This window comes from Phalacrocorax carbo, chromosome 14 (assembly GCF_963921805.1).
Source record: "Phalacrocorax carbo chromosome 14, bPhaCar2.1, whole genome shotgun sequence".
Classification (NCBI taxonomy): domain Eukaryota; kingdom Metazoa; phylum Chordata; class Aves; order Suliformes; family Phalacrocoracidae; genus Phalacrocorax; species Phalacrocorax carbo.
This window is the reverse complement of record NC_087526.1, coordinates 13,309,014-13,328,998: the sequence shown is the minus strand read 5'-3', so window position 1 is coordinate 13,328,998 and position 19,985 is coordinate 13,309,014. Positions and strand designations below refer to the sequence as shown.

The 19,985-nt window shown below is 50.0% G+C and overlaps 1 protein-coding gene across 1 annotated transcript in view; it reads left to right on the top strand.

The window, feature by feature from the left end:
* The first annotated feature begins 1,664 nt into the window (after positions 1-1,664).
* Positions 1,665-19,985, top strand: part of PPP1R16B (protein phosphatase 1 regulatory subunit 16B) — a 65,486-nt gene continuing 47,165 nt past the window's right edge. The window contains exon 1 of the mRNA XM_064465766.1: positions 1,665-1,752. The gene's annotated coding sequence lies outside the window, so the exon portion shown is untranslated. The remainder of the gene's footprint in view (positions 1,753-19,985) is intronic.

The window sequence follows — 19,985 nt, the reverse complement described above, 5'->3', positions numbered from 1 at the left end:
GCTGTGCTTACAACACATTTTAAATAAACAGACAACTGAATTATGGACTTCAGAGACTGGTCCAAAGTTGCTCAGCTCTCCAGTGCCCTGGGCTAAGGCTCCAGCTGCCAGACTTGCGCTTTGGAAAGCTGCCTCCATCCACCCTGCACAGCCCAGGGCTGCCAAAGTCTCTGGCTGGTGAGGATTTAAGTCTAGTCCCAGATCCATAACTAATCTCTAACTTGGCTGAAAATTTTCCTGTCCCTCCCATCCTGCACCTCCACCTGTGAGGATCCAGTGAGGAGGAGGAGGAGGAGGAGGACATGGCTGTACATTCTTCTCATCAGCTTTGTTTTCCAGATTTTTGCATGTTCAAATGCAACAATGAGACAAGTTTGCGCAGTTAAGGCAAGGCTCCATGGATCGCTCAGTGAATCTTAAAACACAGTTCTGCCTTGTTGCAGCAGTAATATGAATTCTGGACAGAGCTCCCAAACACTCGTCAGAGTGAACTCCTGCCTTAATCAGACTTTCACGCCCTGGATGCTCTCTCGTACTCATGTACAATTGCAAAGATCCACATTTATTACCTGCAGACACTGACCCACGCATTGTCCTGTTGAAAGGAGCGAGTCACATTTCAAACCAAAAGGCATTCTTTGAGCCAGAACGTTTTAATGAAACCCCACAGCTCGATGGTCAGAGCTGCCTCCACGCTGATCTGTTAGGTCTGGGTGGAGGCCCTTTCCCAAGGAGAAATAGGGATGATGGTGATTAATCCTCCAAACCTTCTGAAACCGATTTCGCCCCGGAAAAGGCGAGCGATCCCAGACACAATACCTGACAGCAGCATGAGGAATCGTCTCTGCTCTGCTCCCAGCCCATGCAGGGTGAGTGTGGGCTCCCGAGGGCCGCTCCCTGGCCCAGGAGGCTTCTTGGCTTCTCTCCCAGCTCTGGTGACTGGCTTTGGCTCCTGGCAAAGACTCTTATCTGCCTCTCTTTGTCTGTCTGTAAAATGGGCATGAGGCATGCTTCAGGAACGGCATTTGTTTTTGGCATCAGTCACTGTGCTTTAAAAGCCTGAACGTTACATTGTCTGGGGACGGGCTTTTAGTTTTTCCTAAAAAAAAAAATGCTCTGGGACCCCTTCCCTCTCATCGACTCGCTCTGTGGCAAACAGGAACCTGCTGCCGGGCTCAGCTATTTATGCTGAAAAAAAGGGCAAAACGGTTTCTAACCCGGATATCCTCCCCAGACCTTCCAAATTCGGCGCAGGCAGCAGCATCCCGCGTCTTGCTCCCAGGCAGAAGTCAGGGCAAATCTTATCTACAGCCGCACTCGGCAGCCTCAGGAAGGCCGAGGCATGGCTGTAACCTTCCACCAAAACTGGAATGCCATTAAAAAAAAAAAAATTAATTTATTTTAATTACCCTCCCAGCTACACAGCCAGCGCCAGCCGCCCAAATGCGGACAAGCCCTCGTCTTTCAGAGGCCCTCCCCGCACGGCCGGCGGGCGGGCGGGCGCTCGGCACAAGCCGCTCCCGCAGCATCCCCGGGGACGCTCCCCCGCTCCGCGCCTTCCACCTGCCGGGGCGGGATGCGGGGGGCGGGATGCGGCGGCCCGGCTCCGCGCCCCCTCCGCGGGCCCGCCCCGGGGCGGAGCCGCGGCCGCAGCCGGAGCCGGAGCCGGAGGCGGGCGGGGGCCGGGGCTGCGCGGCGCCGCTGCCTGCCCTCCTGCCTGCCGGGCCCGCTGCGCCGTGCGGAGCTGCCGCGGTGAGTGCGGGGCCGTGGGCGCGGGGCCGGCTGGGAGCGGCGGGGGGCGCGGCGCGGGGCCGCCCCGGTGCCGGTGCCGGCGGAGCGGGATGCTGCGGGCGCGGCGCCGGGGCTCCCCGTTCTCCTTCCCAGGGCCGCGGCGCGGGAGTTTCGGGAACTCCAGCCCTGTGCGGTCCAGAGCGGCTGGCGGGAGCCCCTCGGATAGCGCGGTCCGGTGCCGCCCCCGGGGCGCAGCAGGCGCCCGCTGGTCCCTCGGTAGGTGCGGGCAGCCTTGCCCTGGACGCGGCCGGTGCTGCGGGCGTGATCTCCCCTTTAAGGCAGTTTTACTCCATTAACCATTGGCGTTAGTGTGCGAGTACACGTCTGTGCCGCGGGTCATCACGCAGAACCCAGGACGCTGAAGGTGTGAGTTCCTTGCGTTTGCTCGTGGGTGGGTTTTGCTTATTGCGTTTAGAAATCCCTTCCCTTTTGGCATGATTCGGGTGTGGGAGCAATATGCTGGAGGTAGCATAAATGTAAGCAACTGTAATTCCTGAAATGGCATCACGACTGCGAGCGCTGGTTTCTGTGTGAGATGAAGGTCTTTCTCAGAGAGAGTCTCCCGCAGACGCTGGCGGAGCAGGCGAACTTCAGCCTGAACTTCAGCCCCTTCTCCAGCCCCAGGGCCAGAGGTGTCCGAGGTGGTAGAGATGCTTTTGGTTGACTCTGACGGGCCCATAAGTTCACGTTTATATCACGTTTATAGCTTACTTACCGTGAAAAGATCTTTTCTGCGCTGTGACAACTACTGGAGGAGGAGGATGCTTCAAGCTACAGTGGAGTAGCAGGGAAAGTGGCTTCTCACAGATTGCAGAGGAAAGCAGAGGGCTCACAAACCTCGGGCAAACCCCAAAACCCCTCGGTTTGAGGCCTCCTGTGTTCCCTGTCAAGCCTCGGGGAGCCGGGGAGGGGCGGCTGCCTGGGCTGTGCTAGCTTTCACCTTGACCCAGCCTTCCTTGACCCGAGCCCTGCCATTACTGCGAAGTGCTTTTTCACAGATGGAGGGGCCAGGTGCTGTTATGGCAGAAAGCAAAAGGGTTTTTTTCTGGCTGGAACGGAATTTAATCTGGTGGGGAATCGTGTTCATTGTGAAAGATGTAATGTATTCAATCCTGAATATGAAGAATAGTTTTTCATTTATGTTTTTCCCTTTCTTGCTTAATCTCTCCACTATGGGTTGAACCAAAAACTGTGGACGATATTGAAAATACTCTATTACATTACTTTTTATGGGTTTTGCTTCATGTCCTGAGATCTCTCATGAGGTTAAAGAAAAAAAGTGTGTATTTTCCATCTGACTGGAAAACATAAGTGACTATTTCATGAGAAAAAATAAGGTTTTAAAGTGTTGAACTTCAGCTATCTGTGGTGGGTGTGATGAAATGCTGAGATACCGTGTCTTCTTTTTGCCATCAAGACCACGTGTCCAGGCTGCCCATTTCTAACAATGTCTTGTTGTTGAGTCTGTCGTTGCAGGAAAAATGACTCTGTGTGAGTGTGCTGGTACCAATTGTACCGGCTCCTTGGTGCTTCTGCAGCCACTTTGTTGGAACCTTATTTTCCCTTGGTTTAATAATTTATAAAATGCCTGTTGCCTCTAGGCACATTTCATCCAGTAAGAAGAAAAACATCAACCAGTGTTTACTGGTTATGGAGCCTGAGGTTGACAAATAATGAAGCTTTTGTGGATGAGGGGATGTCTCATTTTTATCTTATATAAACTCATGAAAATGCAGGGTTTGTGCTAAAAGTCTTCTGGGGACGTTATTCCTTTCTTATCCCTGTCCTTAAAAAGGTCTCTTGCCTGTTGGTGACAAAGTGGGTTTTAACTGGGACCTTCCTCAACCTCTTTTTGGGTCTGCTTCTCCTTTTTGCTTTTACCTACGTCTGACTGAAGTTTGGCAGCTCTTGGGTATTTAAAGTCAATTAAGATACCTAAATCAGGTCCTACATCTTCACGGGCTCTGTTTTTTGGCATGAAAGAGGTCAATCTCTTTTTGGGCAGTAAATTGCCCTTTCAAATCCTCCGCCAGATACTTATGAACCACTATCATTAACTGTATTTGGAATCACTCATTGAGCTGGAGGGGGAAAACTGGCCTGCAGTTCATCTGGTCTCCTTTGAAACTGCTCAGTGATGATTCAGTGACCTTAGTGGGCAAATTATATCACCAGCTAATTGGCCTAAGAAGAAGAACTTGTCTGATATCAAACAAACTGGCAGCTGCTGTTCTTCACTCTGAAACCCTCTGCTGCCCCAGGTGATACCACCAGTTTCAGATACTCAGGGGGTTTTGCTGAGGTCCTGGAAAGGGGGCATAGTAAACTCTTTCTGCTAGCTATACCTGTGCATGGTATCCACCCCACCTCCAGCAGGTTTTGAAGGTATCATCCCATAAAGCATAAAAATCTTAACATTTCAAGCTTGCCTTCCCCTGTGGATAGCCCTCTCCTCTTCTTCCTCAGAGGGTAAAACTGCTCACTGGGGTGTAATGTTTTTGGAGGGACTTGGCTCTGCCGGCTCTCCCAGCAGAGCTGAATTTAGTAAGGAGACAAAAGCATGACGGAGGGGCCCCACTCATTACCTTGCTTTCCCCTCCCTGCTTTGGCAAAGCCCTTTTCAGGGGCAATTTGCCTCTCCCTAGATGTGTCTGGCAGCTTCATGGCCTGATGCTGAGACTGTGGGTCAGGGTTAGCCCCTGTGTGGGCAGGGAAACGTGCTGTGTGGCTGGTCGGGGCCAGGGAGAGCAGGACCGTGTGCTCTGCCGGCGCTAACGGTCAGCCTGACCTCGCTGCTGTTCGCTTGCTGAACGTAATTCAGGGCTGGTGGCTTCTCTGCAAGGAGGGCTATAATTGCAGGTGAGTGCTGGTGTGGGAGCATCCAGGCATGGTGTGTTCAGCCTTCCTTGCTTAAAGAGCTGCAGGAGTGAGCTGGGATGCGTGAAAGGGGTCAGCTGTTGGCTTTTTGCAAGGCTGTTAGTCAAGTTACACCACCTCCTAGGATGGCCTTGCCAGCTGGCTCATCCTTTAGGGAAGTTGAGAGGCTTACCACAATCTTACTAGAAATCTGTCATCTTCTATTAATCTACTTGTCTCTCCTCATCTCCTTCCCATGTGCTCCCTGCTCGCTCATCTCGACAGCGCTGTTCTGCCGGTGCTGCTGCTGGTTGACACCAGCTTTGTGGCTCACCAAAGTCTTGTTTAGGGCATGTTCATTTGTTGACTGTCACTTTTTGCTGTCCAACATGGTTTTTCTTCATATATATGTAAAAATATTATTTAAAAATTTTTTTTTTTGAAGGGGGCACTCCTGAAAGGAGAGCAGAGCCCACGCGCTTTGCTGGCTGCTGTGGAGGTGCAGGGGAACTCTGGTACCCAGCAGAAATCAGGCTCCAGCTCCGAGCAACCTAAAGCCCACTCCTACCCCAGGCCCCGCTTGGTGGCGGGCTCAGCGTGGAGCACAGCGTGTCTTGCCGCGGGCAGCAGCCTGAGGGACTGGTGATTGTGGACATGAGCCACTGGCCTGCCCCTTCTCCTCTGAAATCGGGGCAGTCCCCACTTTGGGGCAGTAGTGCTGCATTTTGCTTGTGCAAAGAGCACAGATGAAGGGCAGTGGAAAAAACTGTCAAACTTTGGGAGCGAAAGGCAAGAGGGGTGAACTCTGCACCCCACGTTTCATGGCAAAGCTGGAAAGCATTCATCAGTGAGAACTGATGGTACTGGACTGAGCCTGAACTTGGCGGCACCCCTCGGCACCTCTGAGAGCTGGGGCAAGTGTTTCTGCCAGAGTAGTGCGTTTCTTCCTAGCGGGCCTTTTCCGACAGAAGCATGTCAATGCCGGGGTTAACAGCTGCATAGGCACCAAGAAAAAATAATAGCTTGAGGAAGCCTGAGCCTTAATACCCCTACAAAGCAAACAAATGGTATATCGTTTACGTGGATTAGGTGAGCTGTGAGACCTCTGGCTCTAGAGGCCGGGGTAGGAAATGCAAAGCCTTTGACAAAGATACTTCCAGAGACAGCATCTGCGTGCTGATGCAGGTACCGGTGCTGCCTCTCCCCTTGACTTTCACAGGGATGCTCTTTCTCCTGCACAACACGTTGTTTGCTATCCTTGACTGTTGCTGGCGGGCAGGGAAAGAAATCAGTGTGTATTTTTCCAGAATAGTCTGCTGATTTCATCCCATGGGAAGTGGTTGAAAGGCAGGAGACAGGTGGGTTGGCATTCCTGCTTCATAGCCTTCCATAATTCCAGCAGGAGAAGGACGAACTGAGAAGTGCAGTTGCTGGGTACTTTTCTATGTTTGCATTTGAAAGAGCTTGATAGGCTGTGATTAATGAGGCTAAATGGAAGCTTGATAAATGGTAAATTCAAATGAACCTCAAACAAAAATGGCTTTATAAGAAGGCTTTTGGTTGCGTGCAAAGTGCAGATTGTGGGTTTCGTCTGGTGCTGTTTGGTTTATGGTTGGCAGCGTGCGTTGCATGGGCTGTCCCCCACCAAGGTGTGTCCCTGTGCCTGCTGCAGGAATAGCTGCTGTGCAGCAGGTCCTGCCCAAGCGGTGTCTGTGCAGACCCTCCTGCAGGCGGTTGTTTCTTTCCTGGTTTAGGTTAACATAAAGTTTCCCAATTTGGGCTATCACATCTGCATCCTGGAGCCCCCCCATGTCCCCATATCCAGGCTCTAATTAAGGATGCTCTAAAAGCAGCAGGCCAGCTACCATGGCCTTGCAGATCAGAACCATTGGCCTAATCTATTTTTAAAGTGAATTAAACTAGAAAAAGGTACTGCCACTCTAGAATAAGAAGCCACCTGGGGAGTTAACCCAGAATAGTAGTTTTGCTTTGCATTCGCACCCTATCTTACTCCAAAATAACTTTTCGTTCTATACATGCAAGCTCCATAAGCACAAAATACAGGGCATGACTTAAGAAACCCAACAGAGCTATGAAAACATCTTATTTTCCCCTGAGGTCTTCTCTGCATCACCTCCCGGTGATGCACATATGCTCCTTAACTTAGGCATCCTTTTCTGTAATAAATCTGCCCTGCTTCTTGCTTGATCGCTTGCAAAGATCTGCACTCCTTTCCCACCCCCTCCTCTGAAGTTTGCTATAACACCCTGAGTGCCAGCTCCCCGCAGCCACCTCTGCTCTCCTCCCCTGCCCTCTGTCCGGCTGTCATGCTGGTTGCATGCAGTGAAACAAGCATCCCGAGTCTCACCCCCTCCCGAGATCCGCAGCAAGATTGAGCAAAGATCTTTTCTTAGGCTGGATGGGACCTTATCACCTTTCTTGGTGAGTGAGTGTGAACACTAGGTAAGAGGCAGCACCAGGTGCCTTTTTCTGAGCGTTGGCTGATAACCTGAGCTGGGCATAGGCAGCAGGCGTAAATTATTTGCAACAGCTGACCTAGGCGCTGCTCTCATGCTACTCTTGTCTTGCGTTGGCTGGGAGGAGGAGTGGGGATATTTGCATGATGTTTTGAGTTGTGCTGAGATGCTGCTCTTACGCTGCTCCTTTGGATTTGTCAAGCTCAAGTTAAATGTATATAATTTTAACCTCTCATGATTCTTTGGGGGCTGACTCATGTCTTTTTTGCCTGAATGAATCATAGCTCTTGAACTACGTTGCTAAATTCATTATGCAACAATTACAGGGTTGGAAATGCCACCCTAAGTGCACACAAACAAGCTGGCAGCAATTTCCCCCTCCTTTTCTCTCACCCTGTGTTGCCAAGAGACCTCTCTTGTGAGTTTGCTCATTAGCTCTTGACTCTGCTCTGTAGGTGAGGGGCTGCTCAGCACCCTAAGTCTTGATGCTTTGCCCTGGAGCTGGAATGGGCAGGAGTGGCAGGTTGGGTATTTCTGGAAGAGAAGAGAGGGGAAAGCCTAGGAGGGAAGGCTGGAGATGCACAGCTTTGCTCATCAGTGTTAGTTGCCTTAATTTTGTCCCAACTGCTCCATGTGATGTTATGGTATAGCCATGGCACCTCTAAGGATCTGTATGAGAAACCCCCAGGTGTGAGGCCTTGCTCTACAGCGGCTCTGTGTGGCAATATTGGACATTGGTGGCATTTCACAGACACAAATTCTGCTTGATTACTTTGCTCAGTGGCTCAGAGGTCAAATACCCATCAGGGGAGAAAGACCAAGGAAGATGGGGGTCCCATGCTGGCTGTCAAGTGTCTAGTAATACCCACCATCGTTTTCTCTACTTTATGGTGCTAAGCTGAGATTTGAGGATTTGTGTAGGGCTTGGCTTTTTATTACTGAGGTCTTCAGCAAGAGTACGTCTGGTATGTGAAATTAAGAGGGGCTTTGTACTGGGTGGGCTTTGCTTGCTGACTTGCTTAACCCACCAGAGCAGCTGGTGGGAGCTGTGCTGTAGGTCTGTCAGCAGGATGCAGAAGGGCCGTCTCCACCATCTGCTGGATCAGATCAGATTTCTGGCTTTAAGGTGCCCCTGCTACCTGAATTTGACTTTTCCTACCAGAACACTGATTTTCTGCCATCCAAATAAAACTGCTTCTCAGAACAAATATTCAGCTGAGGTACACACAGAATGGCAGGGTGGGAACTGTGCCTGGGAAGCCTTCCAGAAAGTCTCGCTTAAGAGCAGCCATTCTTCCCGTCCGAGTCCTGGCCAATAAATCTCTATATCTTTGGGAAGTGTCTATCCCCTGGCCAGGTCTGGCTGTTTGCACATCCAGGCATGGCTGCACATCGAGACAGCGGAGAAGGATGGCGAAACCTTGTGCTCGTGGGTGGATGAGGAGAGGGACTTTGGTTCTCCCTGGCCTGTGGCAGCAGAGCCCTAGTGCTTGTAATCCCAGAAACAGCAGAAGCAAAGTAGGAACTAGACTGATGAGGATGAGAGCAGTACCATCAATTCTGGCACCATGTTCATAGTCAAGTTAATGTAAAGTATCCAAAATCATATTTTCAAACTGAGAAGTGGTAAATATTTGATGAAACCGAATGTCAGAGCAACTCCATTGTCAGAGCAGCAAGTCAAGCCAACGTACCATCTCTGACTGGACAGGAGTAGATGCAGAAAACATAGAAAGTAGGGCATGTATGGTGACGTGCGGGTTGATAACTGCGCCTAAAAATAAGGTACTTTAGAAACATAAAATCTGCCTCGCAAGCACGGCAGTGGCAAGCTGCTCTGAGTGTCTGATTTAAGACTGAAACTGGTGATGTTGGCACTGCAGAAATCTGTGCTAACACTTTGTTAGCATTTTGCTAGCAAAACATTTTGTTTCAATCTGATGGTTTGCATCTAAAATAAGGCAAGTTACTCTGGAGCTGTGCTTGGGCAGTGGTGGGGCTGCTGGCGGAGATGCTTTTCCTCAGCCAAGCCCTGCGAGCAGCAGCCGGCTTCCCGTGCAGGGTTTCTGCTGATCTGCATTTTAAGGAGCCTTTGTCCTCTTGAAGTATTATGGTTCAACTTTCTAGAAGATGTGCTTATAATATTCCTGCAGGCTTCAAGGGAAAACAGTCTTGATTGCCCTGCGGTAACAGTATCTGGTGGTGCTGATCTTTGCCATTGTTGCAAATGGGCTGATACCGGCACCCTACAGCAGCTCTACGATGCTGTGGGGAAGCCTGACCCACTGTGTTGTAGATCTGTTAGTGTCAGATCAGCAGCCTCAGGACGCCCTTCTTGCATGCTGGTGACTGACCTTGACCTGCAAAGGCGAGGTGGACAAGAGGATGAGTTATTTGGAGTGGAGGGGGGAGGCATGTGTGTGGTTTAGCAGTGGAATAAGTAAGTCATTGCAGAGTTCACCAAGGTATGAGGGCCATGCCTCCGATAACAAATCCAGATGTTCGAGCCATATGGAGCAAAACATCCCTCACTGTAGCGTGGATAATTCATTTTTCTCAAAGTCTCACCTCTTTACCCTCCCAGCAGTGCCTGTGGGCACCCCACTGGTCCCTGCACAGCAGAAGCAGGTGGGCAACACAATCCTGAGTAGATTTACGGGCTCTCTGACGGATGCAGGATGGGTCAGAGGGCACCTTTTTGTGTTATTTGGTTGAGACCTGTTGAGGATTATTGGAATGGTTATAGATATACTCAATAGTGTCTGTAAGCGTTAGAGTTGAAAGCATTTTGTTAGCAATAATTAAATACAACTGCTATTTAAAAAGGATGAATCAGACAGTTGGGAAGAGCATCCTCTCTTAAATCTCCCACAAAATCAATGTTCTTCTTGTCAGGTGTGTAGCAGGCACTTTCAAATCCTGCCACTCATATCCAAGCCCACCACAAAGCACATCATTCTGACAGCAGTGCTTCTTGCCGGTCTCCCAAAACCTCTCTTCGCGCTGCAGCGAGCTGTTTGCCATGTTTGGCTCTGGCTTGTGGGGGCTCAGAGTCGGGTGGTGGTTGTGCTCAGCTGGTGACATATGCCCCATGGCTGGGGGCAAATGCCCGCTGCTAGCGGGCTCCGTGGTAGTTGCCCCTGTGGTCTCGCAGTCTGGGGACCTCACCTACCTTCTACACAAGTTAGTGCTTCCCGCTGGACCTGAGCGTGGGTCGCTCTGTGCTGTGGTCTAGGTGTCCAGCTTGGAAGTAGTTATCCCTTGACATCGGTACAGCAAACTCTAGTTTGCTGGATGTGCGGGGACAAGTCTCATCTTGCATACTAGAATCATCTTGCGGCGTGTGCCCAACGTGTGCTGTCCCTTCCTCCCACCTGATGGTTGTCGTGGTGGCCTTGTTGGCTGCTGGCATTGTCACTGCGGTGCCATAAATGCTGGCAGAATCACATGTTTGCCTTGGAAAGAGAAGGGCCAGGCAGGACTCCTTTCTGGTGGCAAAGAAACCAGAAAAAATTAAAAATAGAGGATCGTAGTCCCATTGGATGGTAACTCCCTGGGGGGGGATGCAGTGACCCCCAGCCTGCTGCAGAAAGGCTACATAGCTGTATGGGGCAAGTGGGATGCTGGCCCTTGCTGTCGCCTCTGTGCGATGCGCAGCTTGATGCACCAGGGGTGCAGAGGTGACAGGGAGAGCAGGTATCCCCTGGAAAGGCACATCCCTGTCAATAGGTGAGAGCCTGCAAAAGCCCTGCAGCTCAGTCATCCCCTGTTGGCACAGCTTGAGGTGTCTAGGAGCTGTAAATGGAAAATCCAGGCACTTATCTAGCTTGTTGCTGTGCCAGAATAGGGCTGTTCCCAGGATTTTTTTTTTCTTCCATGGGCCAAAGTGTGTGTAAGTGGCTTTAAACAATGGAAGGATTTCTGTTAAAGAGAGTGGGGTGCGGGCGAGTAGGGCTTTAATTTCTATCTTAAGGGAAGGGTGTGGGCTCTTGCAATGGTGTTTTTGAGATTCTGTTGGAACTTAGCTTTGGTTTTTTCCCATGCCTTATTTTAAAGTCTGTTTTGGGGAAAAATTTGTTGTCGTTTTTCAAATTGCAGGTCTCTAAATGTGTAGTTTAAAATGTCAGGAAGGGGGATGCAGTTTTGGAAGAGTCCACATATCTGTCTGTTGCAGGGCTGATAAAAAAACGGAAGCTTTAACCAGAAAAACAGATAAAAGGAGGTAATATCACTGTCACAGATGGGTTGGGCTGCTTTCCCTGCAGGTGTCTGAATTGCAATCCACACTCGCATATAATGTGCTGTGGAAAAAATAAATGAAGAGCTGAATCGGAGACTTATGCCCTCAATTAATTTTTGTTCCACATAATCGGAGTTGCCGCATGCTTTTTCCTCAATATTTAACTGCCTGGCTCAGAAGATGGGGCTGCTGTTGTGTGAGGAAAGTTGGGATTCGGTTCATGTTTGCACAGAAATCCCATTCTGATCTTGCTTTCTCTGCCTAAGGGCAGAGATCCTGCTGCTCCTCTGATGCTAGAGATAAATTTTGTTAGCAGATACTTTTCTTTGGGAGAGCAAAGGGGAGAGGGGAGTGGTATGTAACGAATCATTGAAGAAATAAAATAACCTTGCCTTCAAGCATCGTCTTCTCTGGAGTCCTGTGTGCAGCCTCAGGTACAGTCAGTGGGGAGCCGAGGGGAGAGCCTTGCTCATGGTCTGATATGGACAGTCCTCATCTGTGGGCGGTTGACCCTGGCTGGACACCAGGTGCCCCCCAAAGCTGCTCTATCAACCCCCCTCCTCAGCTGGACAGGGGAGAGGAAATATAACAAAAAGCTCATGGTTTGAGATGAGGACAAGGAGAGAGCACTCGCCAGCTACAGTCGCAGGCAAAACAGACTTGACTTGGGGAAAATTAGTTTAATTTATTAACATTCAAATCAGAGTCAGGTAATGAGAAAATAAAACCTAAATCTTAAAACACCTTCCCCACCCCTCCCTTCTTTCCTGGCTTAACTTCACTTCCATATATTCTTCCTCCTCCTCCTGAATGGTGCAGGGGGATGGGGAATGGGGGTTGCGGTCAGGTCGTCACGCGTTGTCTCTGTTGCTCCTTCCTCCTCAGAGGAGGACTCCTCACATCTTCCCCTGCTCCAGCGTGGGGTCTCTCCCATGGGAGACGGTCCTTCCCACGGGCTGCAGTTCTTCAGGAACTGCTCCAGTGTGGGCCCCTTCCATGGGGTGCAGTCCTCTGGGAACAGACTGCTCCAGCATGGGTCCCCCCCAGCGTCACCAGTCCTGCCAGCAAACCTGCTCCAGCACAGGCTCCTGTCTCCACGGATCCACGGGTCCTGCCAGGAGCCTGTGCCACCACAGGCTTGCCACGGGGTCACGGCCTCCTTTGGGCACCCACGTGCTCTGGTGTGGGGTCCTTCACGGGCTGCAGGTGGAAATCTGCTCCGTGGTTAACCTTCAGGAGCTGCAGGTGGAAATCTGCTCCATGGTTAACCTCCAGGGGCTGCAGGTGGAAATCTGCTCCATGGTTAACCTCCAGGGGCTGCAGGTGGAAATCTGCTCCATGGTTAACCTCCCCGGGGCTGCAGGGGCACAGCCTGCCTCACCATGGTCTTCACCAGGGGCTGCAGGGGAGTCTCTGCTCTGGCACCTGGAGCACCTCCTCCCCCTCCTTCACTGACCTTGGTGCCTGCAGGGCTGTTCCTCTCACATATTCTCTCTTCTCTCTCTGGCTGTTTTTTTCCCCCTCCTTAAGTATGTTACCCCAGAGGTGCCACCACCAACGCTGATGGGCTCAGCCTTGGCCAGTGGTGGGTCCGGCTTGGCGCCAGCTGGCACTGGCTCCATCGGACATAAGGGAAGCTTCTTTCAGCTTCTCACAGAAGCCACCCCTGTAGCCCACCACTACCAAAACCTTGACACAAATCCAATACATCATCTGAGGAAGAAAATGAATCAGTACAATTAGTGCGTGCTCTCTGCGGATTTACAGGCTGTCGAATAGTTTTCTCTGTTGCACGACGTTAAAAGGGGATGGCTCGTTTTGGTGTGTAGTTTGACATTGAGCCTCAAACTTAGTTTATGGTCTTTAGCTCAATTCAAAATCACAGATTTTCAAGTTCAGGCTAACTGAAGCATCCCTTTCCCTTCTCTGCATGGCAAGCTGATGGCCAAGAGCCCAGGGTGCCTTTTTTTACTGATTTACCGATTGACCTGAAAGTTGGAGGCAAACCCTAGGTTTCACCCTTGGAAAGCAAAAGCAGGCTGAGCAGTTTCCCAAGGCACCCGTGAAGGTGCGCCCAGTGCCCAGTTGGGAGCTATGCCTTGCCCCAGGAGCTGGAAAAGTCTGCTCTGTCCATGGATGTGGAGGGAGAACCGGCTGCCTCACCTCAGGAGTCTGGGTGATAAGTAGGATGCTAGGGAATAAAAATGGAGAAGGGATGAAAAACCCCAAACTTGTAGTGAACATAAAAACTATCCACATAAAAGCTCTCGATTTGAAAATCTACACGGGCAAGGACAGTTTAATGTAGAAAAGTGGCAGCCTTGAGAGAGCTCTGTGGAGCAGATGTAGAAAAGAACATTTGCTCTATGGAGCTTCTAGATTAAGGTTTTCTAAAACACCTCCAAGTCCTACTGCCTTGCGCTGGGAATTGGGCTTAAGGAGCAGTTTTATACAAGAACCATGTGGAGGGAAGCAAGCACTGAGTTGGTCTAGCTGTAAAGCTCTGGCTTGCTCCTAAATTATGCATGTAAGCTGTGCTTGGGCTTGTGTGCTACTAAAGCAAAGCCCTCTGTGGCTGCGGCCGTGGCTGCTGAACCCGAAGACCCAGCTCTCCAGCTACTGCTAGGAGCTTAATGGCTGGCGTGTGTATGTCTGGGGACCATCACCAGATTTGTTTTGCTCGTCACTGGCTTGCCACTGGAAAGAGCGGTGTGTTTCCAAGCATGCTGATGTGGGGGAGGATTGCTTGGCACAGAAGATCTTTTTATAAGGAAGCCCACGTTGAAATATTGGTAGGAAAAAGGAATGTATATTGTGCTGAGTGTTTACAGGAAATATATAGTGAAAATACTGAGGGGCTTTCCTCAAACAACTGCCAATATTGTTAGGAGTGGAACAGCTGGGAGGAGAAAAGAATGAGGCACTTAAAATTTTCTATTACCAGCATTGGCTCCAAAGAGATTTTTTGACTTGCTGTTTTGCTTTTTTCTTCTTGCTTGTATCTCATTCCCACTGCTAGGAAGGAGCTCATTGGAGAGGGAGAGATTATTTGGAGCTAGAGATGAAGTGGCCAAACCAGAATGTTTTTAATGCTCTGCGAAAAATTTAGCTTTATATTTTGAGCTTTCCATTAAGCGAGAAAAATTACTTATGTTGATGCACTTTCACCACCAAACTTACCCTGGCATCAAGCAGCAACAAAACTTCCTTTGCTGGGTGGGTAAAACAGTATCTTCACTTTGAGAAGGTAGTTGGGGCACAGATTAAGTTACTTCTTTTGTGTACAAGAAACCTGTGGGAAAGCCAAGAATCTCCTAAAACTCCTGATCTCTGATGAGATCTCTCACCTGGAAGACTTCTGTACCTGCTTTTCCTCACCAGCACTCTAGGGCTGGCTGTAGGAGTTGTGTTCCCTCAGGGGTCTTGGCTGGAATCTTTTTTTTTTTCCTTTATTTTTAAAGCGATGTTTCCTGCCACTTTGCCCTTCATTCCTTCAGGAGGAACCATTCATTCAGTAGCGCTTAAAATGCTGCAGAAGCCCTGAGTGAGGAAAGGAGCTGTTTGCTTCTAAGATACCAGTGAAATTAAATCATGCAGCAACAATTTTCATAATTTTCACTCTTCCATGCGGTTAACCTGCGGGTGCTGTGGGGCTCACAGCATGGTGCAGGGGGAATCACGTGGTTTGGGCAAGAAGAATTTGCTACCAGAAGCAATAGCCAGAGCTGTTAGAGTAGCACCGAGGGACAAGTAGCATTTTACCAGTACCTCACGGCTGGAGCACAGGACTTGATCTAGTAATCCTGTGGTGGAGGTAGCTGTTCCAGTGAGTTTGCTGCTTGAAGTGGGGCAAGTGGCCTTGTTCTGTATTCACATGTTCATCAGTGGATGCTCTTAATCTCTGGAGAAGGGTTTGTTGCATATTACTTTAAAAGTACTGGCTTAGGTGTATGTGAAGGTGTTGCTTAATGTGCTGCTTTGGGCTGTGTTCAGGGTGTGTGTCACCAGTGGCAGGTAACTGACTTCAGCTTTGCCATCAGCCCTGGCATCCCCGAGGAGATGGTGGTCAGTGCCCACCTGCATCAGTCGTTGCACAGAGATCCAGACAAGGGAGATGGTACAACATGTCTGGCAGGGTGTGATATTAGAGAAACAAAAATTTCAGTTTCAGAAAAGAAAGGAAACCCTTCATTAGGCTGGAAATGCTGCATTTTGAATTGTTTACCACTTCAGCCTTTCGCCACAGGCGTTTTCTCCTCTTCCTCCCCTGGGCTTTGTAGGAAACATGGCTGTCCTGTAGCATTGCAGGCGAAAACAAGTGTTGTGGGGCTGTGATTCCTCAGAGGGGCAGGTGTGTCTGTTGTGATCTGAACTCCCTTTCCCAGTTTGCCATATGGTCTCTGTTGGTATCTGACCCTCTGTCTTCATTCGGAAGACCCAGTGGCCGAGTCTCCTGTTATAGGTGTGTAAGGCTGTAACGGTTTGGGTACTTGGGTGGTAGGGCTTGATGCAGTGTCCTTGTTGATGATGCTCTGATGAAATGTTTTTTCAAAAGGTAGGAGGTGAGAGAAGCAGTTATAGCAAGGAAAGAAACCCTGGTTCTACGCTAGAGCTTAGCACAAAAGACCCTCTTGTCTTGATGCATCCTGTGCTAATTAAAAATAGACCCCAACCCTACAAACCCAAGAACTCTTGACCTAGAACAGGGATCGCTTCCCATCAGCAGGCGAGAGAAGGGTTTGGTTTCCCACCTTCCTGAAGGCACTGAGATTGCTGCAGGGAGCAGCTTGCATGGCGGTGGTAGGGTGGGGAGCGCCTTGGCAGAGCCGGCGCGGTTACGTGCTCGGCAGTGACACAGTTTAGGAAATGACTTGGAGCGTGTTCCTCTGAGGGGGGCGGGAGGGGGACGCTGCTGCCCTTCTCACCGCCGGCCTGGGCTGCAGGGAGGGAGGGAATAGACTCAGGCTCTTTGTGTATGGTCAGCCCCATGGCACATCCACACTTTGGGCAGCCCCCCCATGTCCCCTGCCTTGTCCTCCCTTGGGGACAGTTGAACTCCTGTGCCTTTCTCTCCCTGCTGCTCCTGCCTGTCCCTCAGTCTGTCACCTCCTCTTGGTGGCTTTCTGGCCATCTCTGGATGTTGTTACAGCTGCTGGGCTGCCAGTTCACTCTTCCTGTCATCAGGGAGCAAGCAATGAAAAGCTGCTCTGCTGCATCCTCCAGACCTTGGGGAGCTCCTGGCCGACAGCAGAGACAGCAATACAGAACATGTGCCTTTGGCTGCTTTGTATCACCAAGCAGTGACAGTCCTGAAGGTGATGCCTGCAAGAGAAGCCTGTGAATTCTTCATTGGTGCTCGTTGCCAGAGGATGGGATCAGCAAAAGGACTGTGATGAGCTGATCATCTAGCATTTTGTGGGGCAGGAATAGCACAGGTTGGCCTTGGCCCTCATAAGAAGCAGAAGGGGTAAATTTGGCATTTCCTTGCCTTGCTGTGATGCAGGAGCTGACTCCTAATGAAATAAATCAGGCAGACACCTCTGCAGGCTGCTTGTGTGCTGAGGTCCCTGCTGTAGGCTTTTGTGCTTGGTTTCCAACTCCAGCTGAGAGAAGATTAGCTTGGGGTGGGGAGGAGAGGGTTATTTCTGTTGCTCTTCATGCCACTGACTTAACTGTATGCTTCAAATGAAGATGCTTCACCTGGGCCTAATCCTGCAGGTGCCTCCCCACAAGCAATCCAGTGAATGAGAATGATCTTGACTTCAGCAGTGGCAGCTCACGTACTCAGGTCTTGACTTTTACCTTTGCTTGAAAGATGCACAACTTGAAAGAATTCTCTGGTCGCTGAACTATTTCATTTCAAGGTGTCCCATTCAAGGGCTGCTCTTCCATGGTTTGTGTTTTTTAAGTGGAATAAACCCAAAGTCAATTGATGACACTTAAGTGAAGGACTTGTGTAAGTGTTTGCATTCTGCTTCAGTGTCATGCTGTGCTTTAAGTAGTGCCTCAGGGAGATGTGACAGAGGATTTGCAGGTCTTAGCTCAAGCTTCATCGTCTGGTGGGCAGATGAGGAGGCTCTCCAGCATCAGTCAGCAACATGGCTCTTTTAATGGATCCCGCTCCAACCTCAGCAATATTATGGCAAAGTGCACGCTGAATGAATCATAGAATCATAGACTCGTTAAGGTTGGAAAAGACCCTTAAGATCATCGAGTCTAACCGCTAACCTATCACTGCCAAGTCTGCCACTAAACCATATCCTCAAGCACCACGTCTGCCCTTCTTTTAAATACCTCCAGGGACGGAGACTCCCCCACCTCCCTGGGCAGCCTCTTCCAGTGCCTGACAGCCCTTTCGGTGAAGAAGTTTTTCTAATGTCTGGTGCTTTGTAGGAAGGTCGAGGGGGGCAGCTCTGAGTGTGTGCTGGAACAGGAAAATAAGTGCACTTGGTTTTCTCCTTTGCGGGATGCACGTGCCAACCTCTGAATGTGAAATGGGAAGAAGTGTGTGCATAGGAGATGAAGGACCCTTCCAGGCAGGGTTGGTGGTATGGGGTAGGCAGCTTGTGGCTACCACTGACACAGTAAACTCTCACTTGACAGAATTGCCATCTCTTCTTGTATTGCAAGTGAGTAACCAGCGCCCTGAAAGTCCTTTTGAGCTTAGTGGGATGAATCTTGTACGAAGTTGAGACAAAATGTGCAGGAAATGCAAACTTTTTTTAAAAACTATTTTGTGTGCCAACACTTGCATGCCCTTTGTAGGGACTGGCCTTTGACATGGTTGGAGCGTGTCTTTCTCTGCCGCAGCGCCGAGAGGATGGCGATGGCACGAGCACAATACAATAGCGAGTGTCTCACCTTCCTTTTGGCCCCTGAAATAGTCGCCCGCTGTCCCCGCGGGGCTGGGGGCTGCATGCATCTAGCAGGATGCTCTCAGCACGGCGGCAGGCAGATCTGCTGAGCTCATGGAAACTCAGCTCGGTCGAACACGAGGAACAGCACTTTTTTTTTTCCTCTTGTTCTTTAAATAAAACAGAAACCAAAATGCGATGCCTTGCAAACCACAGACACCCATACAGCCAGCTTCTGTGTCATTTTGTAGGTAAGCAAATGCTGGGGCCTGAAACAGTGCTATAGTTAGAGTGACCGGTTTGTGCAATGAGAAGTCAAACTGCCTTGTTTTTGGTACAGAGAAGAAACTAGGTAATTGAAAAACAGGCAGCTGGAGTAATGGAGCCAAAGTCTTTCTGAGGCTCTGGGGTCCATCGAGGGTGCTAGGGGACTTGTATCTAAGTCTGGGAGAAGTTGAGCTGTGTCCCCTTCTGGGTGACCTCTCTGCTCCTTTAGAGGTTCACTTGCTGGTTGGTTTGAGGAGATGCTGGTGTCTAGTACTTCCAGAAGATGTCTCTTGGTGTTCGTGGATCTCCCCTCCCCATTTCATTCACCTCTGTAGGCCACTCAAATCTCCTTTTGTTCTGCTGTGAGAGCAGAGCAACTGCTGAAGGATGAGGTGCATGCAGCAAAGCTGAAACATGGGCAAGCAGAGCAAGCCACGCTTCTCTGCTTCTTATAAATCAATGTCCTGTTGCTCTTTCCAAGGTGCAGTCCTGATACCACCAAGAAAGCTTCCAGCGTTTTTTGGGTAAACAGGGAAATGCTGGAATAAGGTTACTTTGCTTTAATAAACCTGCAGAATTAGGTCCTTGTTTCTACTTCAGGTGTGTTTTGGAAAATATTTGTTCACCTTTCAGTGAACAATGGCAGAAGTGGCCTGCAAAAGGAGCAGGGTGGGAGTGCCGAGTGTGCTATGCCGAGAGGCATTTCCTGCCCTTATCTCGCCTCCTCGAGGTATTGTAAACGGGGCTTCAGATCTGCAGCCTGCGTTACTGGAGCGGAGATTGCCAAAAAAGATACTTTCCCAGGAATGCCTGCAAGGGGCAGGAGCTGAGCTGTGCGAAGCTGAGTTCACGAGAGGTGGCGAAGAGCTTTCCAGCCAAGTGCCTGTGTTTGGAAAATGCATCTGCCCCAAAATAAAAGATTTTTGGAAAGTGGGGCTGCATTTATGCCACTCCTCGTTGCCAGGGTTTCTGAGGGTTGTGGCGAGTCCCGGCTTGTGGGGACTGTGGGCAGGGGTGAGGGAGAGCTGTGTGGGGCTCTTGTGCCATGGAGGAGCCATGGCACGCTTCCTTCACTTTCCAGTGGCATGCTAAAGTTATAAGTTGATATTTTCCATCTCAGGCAAGTGTTTGAATTTCTCTTATGAAAAACTCTGCAAGGATTTGGGTTTGTCCCTATGTGGAACTAAAGCATTTTTTTTCAATCTTAAGTTCTTATTGGATGGAACAGGGTTTTTTTGTTCAGTTCTATCCTGAAACCCTCAAAATAAGGTTTGCAGGTGCTGCTGAAGCTGCCCTTGGCTTTCTGTTGGCCATTTACTGGATAAAGAGACTGCTGGGGACCTGCCTGTGTGCTCTGGCTGAGTTTGTTTGTTTTCAGTTCTCAAACCAATTATCTCGCGGAGGAAATGGCATGCCTCGCTGTCAGTCTGCCGAGATATTTATAGGTAAGGTCAAACCCCAGTGGAAGGTCTGTAGCAGTGTTTGGAAGGAGTGGATGGC